The 16,503-nt window shown below is 36.7% G+C and overlaps 1 protein-coding gene across 3 annotated transcripts in view; it reads right to left on the bottom strand.

Annotated features, from left to right (window-relative positions):
- IL12RB2 (interleukin 12 receptor subunit beta 2) overlaps positions 1-1,212 on the bottom strand; it is a 74,078-nt gene extending 72,866 nt beyond the window's left edge. Inside the window, exon 1 of one of the 3 annotated variants that reach the window (XM_087865990.1) lies at positions 811-1,212. The gene's annotated coding sequence lies outside the window, so the exon portion shown is untranslated. The remainder of the gene's footprint in view (positions 1-810) is intronic. The other 2 variants (XM_087865989.1, XM_045802063.2) reach the window with 2 other exon arrangements.
- Positions 1,213-16,503: the final 15,291 nt, after the last annotated feature.

Below are 16,503 nucleotides of genomic sequence, written 5' to 3'. Positions count from 1 at the left end.
GTAGTAGGGGCTCAACAAAGACTTTTATCCACACAAGATATACATGTAAGGGATATAACAATTATCCAGAGTTAAGGAATAAAGACTAATTTTGTCCTATTCTCTAGACATACCTGGGAAAAGTCTTTTTAGTAAGATGCTTCAGGTGTCGATCTAATCATGCAGATACTTCGTTTCTTAGAATGCTTATATTTAGCGCCCCTTAACTAAGTGAGAAGGACCTTCCTAAAGACATTTCACAGATAAGAAAATTGAGTCTGGCCAGTGGCTAGCCAGTTGGCTTGCCCCAGAACATTCCACTAGTAACTAACTGGCCAGGTAGGGACTCCGCGTCTGTCTACAGAGGCCACAGGAAAGTGCTGCCCATTGTGGGGCAGTACACTCCCTCTGCCAGACTAAGACTCCCCAGTATTCTAGTCAGAGAAGGCCTATTTTCTAGCCCGAGTCACGCCTGCGGGCCTGGACCAAGACTGAACCCTGAGTGGTGCCCTCAGCCCTTTCCCAGACGCCAGCCCTCCTGCTCCACGCGCCCACCATTCTTCGTCCTGCCCCAGGGAGCGCCTGGGAGGCTCAGTCTGAGCGCCCTCTCCCCTCCAACCGGCCGAACTCCAACCTGGCACCCTCACGTGCACATCAGCACCCAGAGAGTGAGCACCTGGATGAGCAGAGCCCCCCGCCCCCCGGCCCTCCTCGCCGCCAAGCCTCCCGGGAGAAGCGAGGCACAGAAGCCCCAGGCATTCAGACACCCCGCTAGGTCCGCGTCCCGAGGTCCCCGGTGCCCCCACCCCAGCCGAGCCACTGGTCACTCACCGCACGTCGCGGGTCTGCGGGCGGCGGCTCAGCCGGCGCTCCCGGCGCTCCGGGCGCACGTGTCGCGCTAGCCCCAGGCGCTGCGAGCTTCCCGCCGCCAGCGCGCGCCCTGCGCTATCCGGGTCCGCGGCGCGCGGCTGGTAGACCCCGAGAGTGGGCGCGGCGGCGCCGCCAGGGTTCGCGGATGTGGTGGCGAGCCGGGGATGCGGCCGCACCCTTCAGCGGCCGGACGCCCGGCCCCGCCGGCGCCTGCGGTTTCCACGCCGCGCTCCCAGCCGGCCGGGGCCGGGTCCTGCCACCGGTGGGCTCCCAGTGTCGCCTTGAGCAAGGTAATTATCGCTCCGCACCCGCCTTCCCCCTCCACAAAAGGCGGACAGTAAAGCTTTCGCGTACGATTGAGAGCGGACTGACTGAATTGGCGCGGCGAATTAGGTGCAGGGTATGACAAGCACGACAAAACCGTGTCCTCGATTTGCAGAGCCACAGAGGAGCCACTTTGTTGACGCTTATTAGAGAGAACTTTCCTCTGAGGGGTTCTTCCTCTGCGCGCTCTGGGCTGCCCGCTCTCACCACACGCTGGTGCCACGCTCTCCCCAGTGGGCTCGCGAAAACACTGGAGCTTGTATTTAGGTCTACTATCTAAAAAAAGAAGACATGAACATTTAATAGATGGCATGACACTGACCCTAAATAGTCCCACGTTCGGTATGTTGTAAGTAGGGTTTTGAGGGAAGAGGGAAAGCTGCACAAAATGCAGAGGGGGTGACAGCAGTGCCCTTCACTTATGACAATATTTATTGAATCCAGGAATTCGTGAACTATGCGACATACCATTTTTATGTACCGGTAAGAAATAAGAACTGTCACATAAACTATGACACATGCATTCTTATCACTTAATACACTTTTGATTAAAATGTTATTGAAATGTCCCTTTTAGGTTTATTTAGAAATACGTATTTATTATCTAACACTCTTGTTCATTCATAAAAGGAAATAGCAGAATAAATCGGTTAAAATATTCTTCAGATGCATTCACATTGAGTCCAACACTCCTGATCACTTTTTTGTTTCACCCAGCATCATCCTCAGTGACAGAAGAGCTTTAATAAGGCAGCATTTCTTAAGAGTGTCCCAATTGTCCCCGCGCTATTCTTCCAGTCCACTAAAACCAACCCGTTTGCTGAGCTTCTGCAGAGCTAACCACATCTCCCTACTGTTTGGACAGTAGGCTTAAGACTCCCAAATTGGGAATATGTTAAATACACACACAAAAAAAGTGCATTTTAGAATTAGCAATGTACACTAGATTGTTTTTATGAGACGGTGACATATTGTAGTTTACACACTTCAGCAATTTGCCTCCGTAAATAATTTGATAAAAATTAAAACTTTAAGTTGTAGAATCTTAATGTTACTGTGTAGTGAGATGGTGAATGATTGTGAAAATCATTTGCAAGAAAGTCAAAGAGTTATCTTAGTTAAAACTGGGTTATTTTTACTGGGGATGTACTGTATGGTGACTAATATAACAAAAATTATTAAAAAAAAAGAAAAGGGTGTGGGAAAAAAAGTACTCGGTGAGCACTGTTGGTGGGAATATAAATTGATGCGGTCACTGTGGAAAACAGTATGGAGACTCTTTAAAAAATTAAACTAGAAATACCATATGAAAAAAAAACTGGGTTATTTTTTATGCTATTTATCTTTTTCACCAAAAAAGACAAATATTCTAAATTTGCTGAACTTTTCTGTAATGTTGTGCATCTCTCAGTAGTATGTTACTGAAGAGATTTTTCTGAAAAAATCACCGTCTCTTCAAGGTAAAGATAACATTTTAACACTGAGTGAGAAGGTGCTATGAAGAGAACATTTGAAAACAGATATTTCAAGATGTTACCATTACTTCGTGTGCTGGGGGGGGGTGGGTTAGTAAAATTATATGTTTGTCACCTACAAAAATAAATGCTTAAAAAATCTTGGAAACAATTTGCTATCCTATTTCAGTGTTTCAGTTGAGTAGTTCAGCAAATTTTAAACCCATTTGTTAAAAAAATAGGAAAATGCAGTAGTTTCTGAAGGACAACTAATCAAAGGCAGAGATAGTAAAATTATGGTAACCAAATGTTAGTAATAAACTCGTACAATTCATGGATTGGCTTATTTTTTCAATTTTTTTTTAGTAAAAAAAAGGCTTTTATTTAGTTAATAAATTATTCCAAAATGTATTTTATTCTTTATCTCATTTTAAAGTTTAATTTATATTTTGTGTACTTTTTACTATATAAACTCGTACAATTCATGGATTGGCTTATTTTTTCAATTTTTTTTTAGTAAAAAAAGGCTTTTATTTAGTTAATAAATTATTCCAAAATGTATTTTATTCTTTATCTCATTTTAAAGTTTAATTTATATTTTGTGTACTTTTTACTATATATATAGTAAATACATATTTGCAATACATATTTATTTATGTATATACAAAATTTATAAGGAAGCAAAAAAACAGCTAAACATATATTGGCAATGTATTCTCAATCCTTTTTTTCCCTAGGGAATGCACAATATAGGGGCGCCTGGGTGGCTCAGTTGGTTAAGCGTCTGCCTTCAGCTCAGGTCATGATTCCGGGGTCCTGGGATTGAGCCTCATGTTGGGCTCCTTGCTCATTGGGAAGCTGGCTTCTCCCTCTCCCTCTGCCTGCCTGCCGCTCCCCCTGCTTGTCCTCTCTCCCTCTCTCTCTCTCTGTCAAACAAATAAATAAAATTTTTCTTTTTTTAAAGGAGTGCACAATCTAAAACATTCTAATTGCGTCATGTTACAGAATTGCTAAATCAGATACAGGATGGTGTTCCAAATGCACCTGAGCCATTTTCTTTAAAAGGATGGATGAAGGCATTGGAGAAAGGACTCGAATCTGATTGTTGTTTTTTTTTTTGTTTTTTTTTTTACGATTTTATTTATTTATTTGACAGAGACAGCCAGTGAGAGAGGGAACACAAGCAGGGGGAGTGGGAGAGGAAGAAGCAGGCTCCCAGTAGAGGAGCCTGATGTGGGGCTCGATCCCAGAACGCCAGGATCACGCCCTGAGCCAAAGGCAGACGCTTAATGACTGAGCCACCCAGGCGCCCCTGAATCTGATTGTTAAGCAAACAAAGCAAATTATAAGAATAAGATGCAGGCAACAATGATGGCCTTCGTTATTCTCTTCTTCTCCCTAGATGCAAATAAACAGGATGACCAATCTTACATAAATATTATTAGAGAAGTTATCATCTAAGTCTAAGAAGTTATACATCTAAGAAAAATATATCATCTAATTAGGGTTAAATAGTGAGGGAAGACTTGTGCTAATAGTTTCTGATAACAGCAGTTGTCTCATCCATCATGCTCCCTCCCTGTGTTGTAAGCTCCATTAGTGCAAGGTCCACATTTGTCTTGCTTATTCTTTTCTCTTCAGCACCTGGCACAGTGAGTGGCACATGACAGGTGCTCAGCAAATGTTTATTGAGCTGAATTGACTTGTTCTAGAGAGATCTCACTCTCTTTGCTCATGAAATTTATAAGTGGTGTTGAATCTTCAAAACTTTCAAGTTAAAAGAAAAGTAGTTGGAAAATTATACGTAGTTTTTCTTAGCAAGCCGGTGACCCTTCCATATGGAATCTAACCATCCTTTTTTTTTTTTTAAACTGTTCTTTATTTGATAGACTGTAGAGGCCTTTATATTTTCTTTCTTCCTTTCTCTTCCTTTTCCTCCTCCTCTTTCTTTTAGTATCTGGGAGTTTCCCTAGTAGATGCATGTCTGTTATCAGGGGCTGCTTGTGTCGTTAGAAAAAAATCTTTCTTCTGTGTTTCTGAGAATAAGCCCTAAGTAGTGGAGAAAACCTAATGAAACAAGAGCCTAACATACAAACCAAAATATCAACCTAATATGATAGTTAAGTCTATGGGTGTGAAATGGCCTTCTGTAAAGCTGTAGTTAGATGAATGTACTTGCAAATCAAAAGTTCAATTAAGTGAATAACCACAGTGACAATGACAAAGACTTTTCTAGGAAATACTACTTCAGTTTCCATTTCTGGTACTTTTCCATTCCTTTTCATATCTATTTTGTTTCATTGTTGATACCAAAAGTTCTAAAAATACTTAACTCATACAGTGCTATGACAATTGTGTGTCATTTGTCAGAATAAGTACTAAGAGATGGTTGCCAACAGAGTGATTTAGGGCATCAGGCAAGTGCTGGTACCAGTTAAACTTGGTAAGAAAGTTTTGATGTATTTGAACCTTTTACTTTAATAAGGGGATCGGAATCTAAGATTAATTATTCACCCTTGCTGCTTCACTTTGCAAAAGTTTCATTTCTAAAAGTTTTCACTTAATTATTCATCTGTTCAATATAGCTCCTAAACATATTTGTAGTATCATATGTTGAAAGGCTTAAATAAAATACTGTAGTGCAAGATTCTTAGATTATTAGTAATCCCCAAAGATTCTTAAAATGCAGAGTTGCAACATTTCTACAATTGACATTTAGCAAGCACAGATGTTGTTTACAGATGAACAAACCACTTGGAAAATGCCATGTCTTGGATAAGAGCAATGTATATTCAAGAGGTTTCAAGGTTGCCATTGGCCTTATTAAATGAAAATAAAGATTAGGAGTAAAGTGAGACATGAGGCAAATTTAAAACACTGACAACCACAGGTCCCACACAATGTAAACTTGATTTGCAATCTGGCTCTTCTATTCTCAGTAGCTAAATCTAAGAGACGCAGGAGTTATATAGGAGTCACAGATTCCACAACATAATGCCTTGTAACACAGAGGCAGAACTTTGGTTGCCCAAGGGAAAGTGTTTTTTACATTCTTATAAAGAGGAGAGTGTTTCACAAAGGACAAATTTCTCGCAAATATTTCTACACAAAACCACACATAATTTTAGTTAGTTAGTTAGTTAGTTAGTTGGTTAGTTAGTTAGTTATAGAGCTCCTCAATGAAAGCCTAACAAAGAACACTCTGGAACATGGACGCTTAGTGAGCATTAGCATTCTATTCTGTATTTCATTATTTGAGGCTCCAAATATGCCTTCGCTCCGTGGTTCCCATATATAGAAGATAGTCCCTGATTTCCCAAGTGAAACAGCCAAAATCCTGTCCTGTCACTGCAACCAGCTCAGAGCCAAGCTCTCAGAAGTGAGCAGCGTTGGCTACCTAGTGGGATATGACCCTTCTGCTTGTAATCCCAAAATACATGTATACTATACCCCACACGCCTCCCACAACGTGAAGTGCTGGAACAGAAACAGAGAATGCTCCCCTTTGTAAAGAAGAACCATGTGAGATGCCAGAAGTCACTGGTCTGATCTACTGGGCGATGTGTTAGGATTTTTTATTTTGTCCTATAGGATCTCTGCTAAAACAGAGACAGGAAGAATCTCAATTAAGTGTCCTTTTCTGCAAGTCATACACAATAGAGTAATATCAAATTTTAATAATTTCTCCTCTCCCCTCCAGTCTCTTCTCCAAAAGTAATAGTTTGTGGGAATCTTTCCACATTTTTCTTCATGCCTTTATAGGTGTATAAAAGCATGATATGCTTCCCCCCTACATTAAAACAAAAATTGAGCCATGCTATTATTCATCTATCTATCCACCTGTCTTTGTTTTGTTTTTCTTTACCACGTGGCATAAACTTCATTCCATAATATACATAATTGATCTAATTCTGTTTTCAATAGCTATAATTTTCCATACTGTGTATGTACTAAGATTTAGTTAACTATTCTCTTATTTATAGATCTTTAGGGTTTGTTTGTTTTTTACTTTTCCCCCAAATAAGAATATAATATATTCACCAAAATAAAAATAGTTTTATACATACACATACACAGATATGTGGAACTTTTATGTGTTTGTAATAGAATAGATAGATTCTGTTTGTAATAGAATTCTGTTTGTAATAGAATCTCACATATGCTTTGTTGAATCAAAGAGTATGAGCTTTTTCACTTTAATGGACTATGCCAGATTTTTATCCAAATTGTAGTGATTCACATTCGTACTAGTTTACAACATTATCACTAACAGTGAATGGTATCTATCTTCTGTAATTTTTATCAATCTAACAGATGAGAAATGGTATCTCATTATTTTAAACTGTATATCCTTCACTACAAACATCTTTTCATATGTCTGGTAGTTTTTACAAATATGTATTATCAATTTATCTCAGTGTACCTTCAAATAGTGTGTAATTTAAGAACTTTACAATATACTTTTATCTTCATATCTTCTGTGCTATTTCAGCTGTACATTTTACTTTCATATATGATACAAACCCACAATACATTGTTACTACTTCTGTTTTAACTATTTATCTTTTAAGAAGAAATTTAAAAATAGAAAACAAAAGTTTTTTTCCCACATATCTATGATTACCACCACCCTTCATTCCTTTATAGAGATCAAAGTTTCCATGAGGTATCATTTCACTTCTAAAGAAATTCCTTTAACATTTCCTATAGTGCAGATATGTTAGTGACAAATTTTCTGTTTTTGTCTGTCTAAAAATATTTTTATTTAACCTTCATTTCTGAAGAATTTTTTACTGTATATGAAATGATAGGTTTCTTCTCCCTAGCACATTAAAGATACTATTCCACAGTCTTCTGGCTTGCATTGTTTCTGAAGATAAGTCAGTGGAACTCTCATCTTGTTCTGTTGTATGTAATGTCTTTCTTTCTCTCAACCCCTTCGAGATCTTCTTATCACTGATTTTCAGTATTGTATTTTGATGTGCTCCTGTGTGGTTTCCTTGGTGTTTCTGCTTAGTGTTTGTTGAGCTTGTTAGATCTGTGGGGTATTTTTGTTCGTTTGGTTAGTTTTTTTAGTTTTTGTTGACTTTGGAAAATTTTTCAGACATTATTTCTTCAAATATTTCTTCTGTCCATGTTCCTAGATTCCAATTACATAATTTTAGAGTGCTTTATATTGTTCATTGAGGCTTTGTTCTTTTTTTTTTCCAGCTTCTTTCCCTCTCTTTTCTTTAGTTCAGATAGTTTCTATTGCTATGTCTTCAAGTTTATTGCTCTTTTATCTGCAGTGTCAAATCTGTTAAATGCATCCAATTAGTTTTGTATAAGATATCAAAATATTTATCAGCTCTACAAGTTCCATTTGATTGTTTTTATAAGCTTCCAAATCTCTTATTATTTAAATCCTCAATTACATTTATAATAGTTGTGTAAAGTTCTTGTCTTCCATTTCTATCATTTCTGCTATTTCTAGGTTTATTTCTATTGTCTGATTTTTCTCCTACTTAGGAATCACATTAATTGTGCTTCTTTGCCCATTTAACATTTTAGTTTACCGAACCCTAGAGATTGTAAAAATTATGTGATCTACAAAGGCTAAAATATTTGCTATCTGGCCCTTTATACAAAATATTTGGTGACCCTGCCCTAGATGTATAGAATTGTATTGAGTATAATTGTTAGTATATGAAGCAGGCATGCAATTGTCTTTTAAAGTCCTACCCCCCCTTTTATTACAATTAATACATCAGCCCCCTCCTTTTTTTTGGTCAAGATTCAAGAATACAGAAGAGTGAAAGACAATATGAAAAGTCCCTTTGTTCCCCATCCCCATTGCAAACTCATCAATTGTCAGCCTTTGGTTTAGGGAGATTTTCATTCTCTCATCATCTCTATCAGTCCTTTTATACCATACTTTGAGAGTGACACTTTCTGTTTTTTCAATTTGTGCAAAGTTTTAAGCAAACACAACTTTGACCTGGGTCTACTATTAACAGTTTTTAATCTCTAGACCACTTCTATTCATTGTATTATCAAAGATACACCTTTATTTGTGTGAGTTTACTTAGGACCATACACTATGTATTGTTCCTTTATTAGCATTATTCATCTTGGAGCTCTTTCCATGTCAAGGTATTTAAATCTACCTCATAACTTTTCTTAAGCAATTTCATTACATCTATGGAACAAATGAGCCACAATTCATGAACTGTTTCCATTCCAATGGACATTTTATTTGTAGTTTTCTATTATTACACATGATAATGCAAGAAACACTCTTTATATAGCTTAGATATATGTTTATGAACATATGTGGCTATTTCATAAGATTTTGGAAATAGAATTTCAGCATCAAGGGAAGTGTATGTTTATAATTTTTTATTCAGATATAATTGACATATAACATTATTTTCATTTTAGATGTATAAGATGAATGCCTAAATATATGTGTATATTGCAAAATGATTACCACAATAAATCTAGTTAATATCCATCACCATGTATAGTTACAAATTTGTTTTTCTTGTGATGAGAACTTATAAGATTTACTATCTTAGCAACATTCAAATATACAATACAGTATTATTACTCACTAACATGCTGTATATTATATCCCGAGGACATGTTTATTTCATGACTGGAAGTTTGTACCTTTGACCCCCTTCACCCATCTCACCCACCACCCACTGTTGGCCTCTGGCAACTACCAGTCTGTTCTCTGTAGCTATGATTTCAGTATTTGTTTGTTTTTTAGATTTCACATGTAAGTGAGATCATACAGTATTTGTCTTTCTGTGTGACTTATTTCACTTAGCATAATGCCCTAAAGGTCCATCCATGTTGTTGCAAGTGGCTTAATAATATTCTGGCATATGTCTGCGTACCACAACTTCTTTATCTATTTATCCATCAATGGACATTTAAGTTGCTTCCGTATCTTGGCTATTCTGTATCTTGGCTATTATAAAAAATGCTGCAGTGAACGTGGGGGTGCAGATATCTTTTTGAGTTAGTGTCTTTGTTTCCTTCAGCTAAGTACCCAGAAGTAAAATTACTGGATCATATGTTAGTTCTACTTTTAATTTTTTGAGGAAACTCTATACTGTCTTCCATAGTGTAGAAATTTATATCCCTACCAACAGTGCACAAGGGTTCCCTTTTCTCCAATTCTCACCAACCCTTGTTATTTCTTGTCTTTTTATTAATAGCCATTCTAACACGTGTGTAAGGTGATATCTCATTATGGGTTTGACTTGCATTTCTCTGACCATTAGTGATGTTGAGCACCTTTTCATGTGCCTATTGAGCATCTCTGTCTTCTTTGGAAAATTGTCTATTCAGATCCTCTGCCAATTTTTTAATCAGATTATTATTATTATTTTGGTACTGAGTTGTATAAGTTCTTTATATATTTTGGATATTAACCCCTTATAAGCTATTTGACTTGCAAATATTTTCTCCCATTCAGTATGTTGCCTTTTCATTATCATTATTTTGATGATTTCTTTTGTAGAAGCCTTTTAGTTTGATGTGGTTCTATTTACTTATTTTTGCTTTTGTTGCCTTTGCTTTTGGTGTCAAATCCAAATAATTATTGCCAAGACTGTTATCAAGGAAATTGCTGCCTATGTTTTCTTCTAGGAATTTTATAATTTTAGGTCTCATGTCCAAGTTTTTAGTCCATTTTGAGTTAATTTTTGTGCATGTAGTAAGATAGTGGTCTTGTTTCATTTTTTTTTTTTGCATGTGGCTATCCATTTATATTTGATTGTTATAACGTAATATAGTTTGAAATTAGAAAGTGTGATATATCCAGCTTTGTTCTTCTTCCTCAAGATTTCTTTGCTATTTGGTGTCTTTTGTGGTTCCATACAAATTTAAGAATTTTAGGATTGTTTGTTCTATTACTGTGAAAAATGCCATTGGGATTTTGATAGGGATTGCATTGAATCTGTAGATTGTTTTGGTTAGTATGGACATTAACAATATTAATTCTTCCAATCCATGTGCACAGAATATCTTTCCACTTATTTATGTCTTCTTTAATTTTTTTCACCCATGTCATAATTTTCAGTATACAGGTCTTTCACTTTCTTGATTAAATTTACTCCTAGGTATTTTATTCTTTTTGATGCAATTGTAAGTGAGACTGTTTTCTTAGAGTCTCTAGTGTATAGATACCTAACTGAATTTTGTATATTGATTTTGTATCTTGCAAAGTTACTGAATTCATTAATTATTTCTAACAGTTTTGTGGTGGAGTCTTTAGGGTTTTATATATATAATATATCTGCAGGTAGAGACAGTTTTACTTCTTCCTTTCCAATTTGGATGTCTTTTGTTTCTTTTTTTGCATAATTGCTCTGGCTAGGACTCCTGGTACTATGCTGAATAAAAGTGGTGATAGTGGGTATTCCTGTTGTGTTCCTGATCTTAGAGGATAGCTTCCAACTTTTCACCATTGAGTATGATGTTAGTTGTGAGCTTGTCATATATTGCCTTTATTATGTTGAGGTATGTTCCCTCTGTACCCGTTTTGTTGAGAGTTTTTTTTTTTTGTCATGAACGGACCTTGAATTTTGTCAAATGTTTTTCCTGAATCTATTGAGATATGATCATATGATTTTTATCCTTCATTTGTTAATGTGGTGTATCACATCGATTGATTTGTAAATGTTGTACCACCCATGTATCCCTGGAATAAATCCAACTTGATTATGTCTATGATCCTTTTAATGTATTGTTGAATTTGATTTGCTAGTATTTTGAGGATTTTTACATTTATGTTTATCAGGGATATTGGCTTGTAATTTTCTTTTCTTGTAGTGGCCTTGTCTGATTTTGGTATCAGGGTAATGCTAGCCTCGTAGAATGAGATTGGCATGTTGCTTCCTCTTTATTATCTGGAAGAGTTTGAAGACTGGCATTAGTTCTTTAAATATTTGTTAAAATTCACCAGTGAAGCCAGCTCGTCCTGGACTTTTCTTTGTTGGCAGGTTTTTGATTACTGATGCACTCTCCTTGTATTTCTTGGTATCAGTTGAAACATCTACTCTTTCATTCTGATTTCATTTGAGTCCTCTTTCTTTTTTTGGCAAGACTTGTTCATATCCCCTTTTGACTTTTTGTTTTGTCTTTTTATTTGTTTAAAGATTTTATTTATTCCTTTGAGAGAGAGAACATGAGGTGGGGGTGGTGGGCGAGGGAGAGAGAGAAGCAGACTTCCTGCTGAGCATGGAGCCTGATGTGGGGCTCCATCATTCTGGGATCATGACCTGAGCTGAAGGTAGATGCTTAAACTTTTGAGCCACCCAGGCACCCTTGTTTTGTTGCCTTTTTTCCTCTCTTAACCTCCATGTCCGTTCTATTCTCCCTCCCACCCCATTGATGTCCTCATTTACATAATGTCTTTCCAATTTATATTCCTAGTGCTTATTTATATGCGTATGAATTTGTGATAAATATGTAACATTTTTCTATTTTAAAATTTAAACGAATGGTATTATTTTATAAATTTATGCCGTTTTTAATTAAATATCTTTAAAAAGAATTTTATTCCTCTTTAAACATGTTTTAAGGAGAAATAAAATTATGATCAATCCATGTTGTTACAAGTAGCTTTGGTGCATTGTTTCAGTTTGCTGTATGATATTCCATCAAAAGTATAACCCGAATTTCCACATCCGTACTTGTACTAATGGGCTTCTAGGTTGCCTCCAGCTCCTTGCTACCACAAATAATACCCAAAGAATAAACATCCTTTTGTATGTCTCTTGTGCATGCATGTGGATGTTTCTCTGAGGTGTATACCCAGAAATAGAAGTGCTGGGTCATAAGTGATGTACACACTTCAGTTGCACTAAGTCCCACAACATTGCTCTCCAAAATTGGCTGTACCAGTTGCCATTCACATGAGTGATATATGAAGATATCTGTTTCTCCTCATCTTTTTCAGAATTTATATTAGTCATTGTATTTATTTCCTATTGCTTTGCAACAAATTACTACAAGCTTGGTGGCTTAAAACAACACAAATTTTTACAGCTTTGGAGGTCAAAAGTCTAAAATGGGTCTTGCTGAGCTAAAACCAATGTGTTGGCAGGGCTGCATTTTCTTCTGGACACTCTAAGGGAGAGTCCATTTTCTTGTCTTTCCCAGCTTCTACGGTCTACTTGCTTTCCTTGGCTCATGGCTGCCTTCCATCTTTAAAGATAGCAGTGACCAGTCAAGTGTTTTTCATATTATATCACTCTGACACTCTCTTATGCCTTCCTTGTTTACATTTAAGGACACTGTGATTACATTGGGCCTGCCTGGATAATCTCCCTGTCTCAAGATAAGTCATTAACAACTTTAATTCCACCTGCAGCCTTAATTCTCTTTTGCCATTAACCTAATCCAGTCACAGGTTCTGAGGATTAGAATGTAGACTGGGGGGGGGGGGCATTTTTCTGCCTACCACACCAACTTTCTAATTTTTGCCAATCTGTAAAGCATCTCAATGTAGCTAAAATGTACAAAGAACAATAAATTGATTAGGAAAAAAATGAATAGAAAACTAGTAATGGATATAAATAGATAAGTCACCGAATAACTGAAAGGCAAACAAATATATGGAGAGATGCTCAACTTCACACTTAATAATAGCAATGCAAATTAAAACTATGCTGAGACCATTTTTTTGTAACAATTTGAGATACATTCAGATATAGTTCATGTACCATATAATTTAGTCATTTGAAGTGTATAATTCAGTGGTTTTAGTATATTTACAGAGTTGTGCAACCATCCCCACAATCAACTTTAGACTGTTTTCTTCACTCCCCAAAGAAACACTGTAACCTTTAGCCATCCCCTCCAACCCCTCCATCCCATCTGACCCTGAGCAACCACTTATCTACTTACTGTCTGTAACTCTGGATTTGCTTATTTTGGACATTTCATGTAAATGGAATCAAATGTGGTCTTTTGTGGCTGGCTTCTTTTACTTAGCATAATGTTTTTAAAGTTCATCTGTGTTGTAACATGTCGTATTTCTTTTTCTTTTTATGGTTGAATAATATTATTCTCTTGTATTGTTATACTACATTTTGTTTATCCATTCATCAGCTGATGGACATTCTGGTTGTTTATGTCTTTTGGTGGAATGATGCTGCTATGAGCATTCGTATACAAATTCTTGTGTAGATATATGTTTTCATTTTTCTTGGGCATATTCCTAGGGATAAAATTGCTGGATCTAATAGTAACTCCGTGTTTAAATTTTTGAGAAACTGCCAAAGTGTTTTCTAAGGTAGTTGCATCATTTAAAATTTCTACCATCAGCAGTGTATGAGGGTCCTTCACCAAAACTTCTTATCTGTCTGATTATAACCTAGATCCTAGTGTATGTGAAGTGGTATCTCTCTGTGGTTGCCATTTGCATGAGACCGTTTTCACCTGTCATATTGACAAAGATAAAATTTTTTAAAAAACACTGAGGAGAGAATATATTGGGAGAAAACAAGCACAGGCTTACATTGCTGGTGGGAATGTGAATTAGTGTAACTTCTACAGAGGGCTATTTGGCTTATTTATCAAAATTTTAAATGCACATACCCTTTGACTTAACAATTCCTCTTCTAGCAATTTGAACTTGAGATATTCTTACACATGAAATTGTGGAAAACAGTTTAGGTACAGAGATTTTTCACAACAGCATTGTTTGTACCAATTTGCATTTATAGGGAATGGATTGTATAAATGGAATACAACGGTACACTTCAAAAGAATGAGGCAATTTCATATGTCTGGATATGAAATTATCCTCAGATATATTGATAAGTGAAGAAAAGTGGGGTGCCAAGCATTCTACTATGCTGTCATTTTGCAAAATTAGGAAAAATATACATTTGCCTGTGTATGCTTAGAATATCTGTGAAAGAATGCATGAGAAACTAAAAGTGGTTGCCCCTGGAGAAGGGAATTAAGTGGCTAGGGAAGGGTGGGAGGGAATTTTTAAATAATATTTCATTCTTTCTGTGCTTTAAAATCTCAAACTATATGTATGCTATGGTTATTTTATAGATAATTTTTACTTAAAATTTTCTACGTAAAGTCCTGATGTTACTTATTATATTGATTCCAACTTACTTTATTGTTTCTTGCTATTATAAATGAAATCTTTTGACTGTGTTTTCCAATTAGGTATTGCTGGCTCTGTATTTTATTTTATTTTATTTTATTTTATTTTTATTTTTTTTTAAGATTTTTTTATTTTATTATTTATTTGACAGAGATAGAGACAGCCAGCGAAAGAGGGAACACAAGCAGGGGGAGTGGGAGAGGAAGAAGCAGGCTCATAGCAGAGGAGCCTGATGTGGGGCTTGATCCCAGAACGCTGGGATCACGCCCTGAGCCGAAGGCAGACGCTTAACCGCTATGCCACCCAGGCGCCCCTAGCTCTGTATTTTAAACAATTAAAAAAATATATTTAGAATTTCTGCATGTTTAGATTTAGAGACACAAACCTGTGTCAGCTGCTATATTATTATCTGGAAGTCTCCACCTGCTGTGGATGGAATATTTATATTTCCTCACCCCAGATTCATATGTTGAAGCCTTAATCCCCAATGTGATCATATTTGGAGGTGGGGTCTTTGGGAAGTAATTAGGTTTGGATGAGGCCATTGCAGGGGAGCCTCCAGGATGGGATTGGTACCTTATAAAGGGTTGAAGAGACCAAGCTGTCTCTCACTGTGATAAAACCAAGAAAAAGACTCTTACTAGCATCTGACTATGCTGATACCCTGATATCAAACTTCTAGTCTCTAAAATTGTGAGAATTATTTGTTGTTTAAGCCACCCAGTCTTTGATATTCTTGTTATAGCAGTCCAAATTAAGACAACCACCTCTTTTTAATTGCCATTAGTTTCCCTGTTTCTTTTCCCAGTCACTCAGATGTAGGTATATTTGACAGAACTTTTTTCAGTCCTGTTTGGTTCTCTCCATATTCTTCTTCCTTTGGTGTGTTAGTATTCTACTGTTACATCACAAATTGCCACCGATGTCAGTTTAAAATAATAGATATTTTTTGCCTTACAGTTGTGATGAATGAGTAGTCTAGGTACAGCTCAGCTGGGTTCTCACAGGCTGCAGCCAAAGTGTTGACCAGGGCTGTGGTATAATCTGAGACTTGGGGTCCTCTTCCAAGCTTACAGCATTGTTGGTGGGATTAATTTCCACGCAGCTGTAGAACTCATGATGGCTTGCTTCTTCAAGGCCAGCAGGAGAGAATTTCTTTGAACTCAGGAAGGGCTTCAGTACCTCGTTGAAAGGGTTTATCTCATTAGGTTAGGTCTATCCAAGATAATCTCCCTTTTGATTAATTCAAAGTTAACTGATTTTGGACCTTAATTACATCTGCAAAATATTTTCACATTTGCCATATAAGGTGACATAATTATAGGAATGATAACCTATCACTTCTACCATGTTTTATTGGTTAGAAATAGGTCACAGGCTCCACCCAAGGAGAGAGGATTACACAAAAGTGTGAATACAAGGGAGCGGGAACCATGGGGCCATTGTAGAATTCTGCCTATCACACTTGGTAATCTCATACTTAGGTATGTGAAATTCATTCCTCAGCAGGAATGACACTCAAATCTGTATCTCAATTTCAGTTTCTTTTCTAATAATTATTTCAACTATCTAATGAACATCCTTGCCTCTGCAGCCCATTAGCATTTAAAACTCAACACAGTAAACCCTGATATTCAAGATGAAGGAATGTATCTACCAATTCTCTCATAAAGAAATGCTTATTTGGATTCGTAATTTAAATTAGCCTTTAAAGTAATGATTTTCTTTTGCATATTCTACAAGCTGATCTTT

This window comes from Ursus americanus, chromosome 12 (assembly GCF_024610735.1).
Source record: "Ursus americanus isolate L20-20 chromosome 12, mUrsAme1.1.p, whole genome shotgun sequence".
Lineage (NCBI taxonomy): Eukaryota > Metazoa > Chordata > Mammalia > Carnivora > Ursidae > Ursus > Ursus americanus.
This window is presented reverse-complemented; position numbering and strand designations above follow the sequence as displayed.